A 2,553-nucleotide genomic window follows, 5' to 3' on the forward strand; every position below is an offset into this window, starting at 1 on the left:
TAAAGATTAGAAGAAAAACCAATATAATGATCAAATGACATCATGGAGTCTGTTGAAATTGCCTTGAGCAAAGGAAAACAAACTTTGCTTCTCTGTCAAATGTTTCAATATCATCAGCTAAACAAAAATTTAACCTGAAATCTGACCCAAGGGTAGTGCTAGAGGGATTAAGGGGCGTAGCACAAAATTGGTGAAATGACTATTGGCACTATGTCTGATCGGTGCACCAAATATTTTCCAGTTTTTCCAACACGCACAGTTTTATTTGACTGTAGACTTCTGGCATATACTACTACTACTACTACTACTACTACTACTACTACTACTACTACTACTACTACTACTACTACTACTACTACTAATAATAATAATAATAATAATAATAATAATAATAATAGAATAAGAACACAAGCTTAATAAGCTAGAAATTTTTTTTATTATTAATATTCTAAAATGTAAACTTTTTGGAGCCATTTTTTTCTTCTTAAACATCTAAAAAAAAATTGTTGCATGAGCTATATGTGTGTTTAATGGTGTAATCTATATCTTGCATGATTTGCATAATCAGTGTTCATTACAAAAATTATCATTCATAAACCAAGTGGTTCTTATTTTCAGAAATCAGGAGATGAATTTGTTTCAGCATGTCCACATTCTTGGTCTATAAAGTTACACAACCTGCGACAGCTACGACATTTTCTTTTAAAACTGAAGATCAGTGTGTGAATTTAATATCCCAAGGAGTCAATGATTCTACAATATGTTCGTTATTGATTATTGAATATTTTATTGGTTATCTTTTAATGGTAAACAAATATATGCAGTTTACTTATACAGGTTTTAATTAATTCATGTTTTACAGGAGAAAGAAAATGGCATCAGCCAGACTTCAGACGTCTCTTCACTCAGCTTCTTGTCATTATGGTTTGCCTTTTCCTTTGCAGTCCTTTCCAGGTGCACCTGGACCGTGTCCGTGACCATGACCTTTGCCCTCACCCTGGCCTTGGGGTCCATGGCCGTGTCCGTGGCCAGGTCCGTGGTCTTTACCTTTGGCCTTGCCCTCACCTTCTTTGCCCTTATTGCACTGCAGCAGAAAGATACATAAGCATTATATTTCTCAAAGCATGTGATGCTACTCTTACATATCCACAGTATATCTATACATGCATATCATTAACGTGCATATCAGAAAGAAAAAAAACACATTAGGCTGTTACCTGAGGGGCTTTGTCTTCACATGCAAAAAGAGAAAACAGAGCAAAGGATTGATTAAACAAAAGTTTCTTTTAGAAATGGTTAGAGAATTTTTTTTTTGTCATATAGTTCAGAAAATACATACCTGGGTTTGTGTCTGACATTTTATTGTTCTTAGAAATAACGACAATGAAACTGCACAAAAAAGGAAGGAGACATATTAAAAAGCATGCATTTTGTTTAAATTTGTGTTACTTCACAGTTCTACAATCTACATGCTTCAATCTTTAAACTCTTCTCTTGCATTATTAGAAATCATCTCTGTATCATGTTCCTACCTTATAACTCTTCCAGTATACTTCTGAAGAATCGCTCTGCTACGCCTTTATATATGATGTAGACACACCTTGGGGTAGATGAACAGGTCTAGACTGGTTCAACATGTTGAGCAAGTGGAGAAATGTGTTATGGACAACCCTAACGTAGGATCCCGTTTGCACCAGCTGTTGGAGAAGAGGTTGTAATATAAAGGCTTTTTAGATATTAAATACACGTATAGAAATAGATAAACTGCTGCTACAACGTTAGTATCTGCACTAATGCTTATATATATCACTGTATAAAGAGGATTTTATAAAAATCATTTATATTTTGTTTATTATTTGTGCCAAAACTAAAATCTCAATTCATATACTGTATGTTTCAGTCCAAATGGAGTCATTTTAGAAATGTACTATTTTCTATTTTTGCTATTTTGTGTAGAATCTTATGTAGTATTATCCATGTGGAGGGGTTTAATGCACTATTTCTCAATAAGGTTAAAAAAAAAAAGCATTCATAATAAAGTTATATTCAAATTGTCTCCAATATTTTAAACATTTACAAATTCTGGTAATTGGCTTAAATGGATTAAATGGATTATAAGCAACCAATCAGAACACTCTTATTACCTGCAGTTTAACACAATGAATAGCTTTAATTACACTGGGTTGTGAATGCCTTAGGTTGTCCTCATAAGTCTAAATGCTTTAGTGTTTTTTTTCTGGAGCAATGTAGAGCTGTTTGCACCACTCCTTTTTAACTTGTAATTCCAGCCTCTTATGGGCTGAATGTCTGCTGTTGTGATGATGATGATGATGATGATGATGATGATGATGATGATGATGATGATGATGATGATGATATGAATCATGCAGTAAACTTTTGTTCCAAAACAAACCGTGAAACTCGTTGACAACATGCACAAAAGTAAACTGGAACAAACCAGAGGAGAATCACAATGCTTGTGATTTATAGCCCGGCTGAAGCTTGTGACTTCTTTTAAACCACTTTGCCACATTTTTTAACCTTTTTCAGATA

The 2,553-nt window shown here is 33.7% G+C and overlaps 1 long non-coding RNA gene across 1 annotated transcript; it reads right to left on the minus strand.

The window, feature by feature from the left end:
* Nucleotides 1–763: 763 nt before the first annotated feature.
* Nucleotides 764–2,159, minus strand: LOC113659382. The gene is made up of 5 exons (XR_003444630.1): nucleotides 2,145–2,159; nucleotides 1,533–1,697; nucleotides 1,340–1,389; nucleotides 1,218–1,231; nucleotides 764–1,084 (listed from the first exon to the last, which is right to left on the minus strand). It is a non-coding gene; the product is annotated as an uncharacterized LOC113659382 (long non-coding RNA).
* Nucleotides 2,160–2,553: the final 394 nt, after the last annotated feature.

This window comes from Tachysurus fulvidraco, chromosome 12 (genome assembly GCF_022655615.1).
Source record: "Tachysurus fulvidraco isolate hzauxx_2018 chromosome 12, HZAU_PFXX_2.0, whole genome shotgun sequence".
NCBI classification, from domain to species: domain Eukaryota; kingdom Metazoa; phylum Chordata; class Actinopteri; order Siluriformes; family Bagridae; genus Tachysurus; species Tachysurus fulvidraco.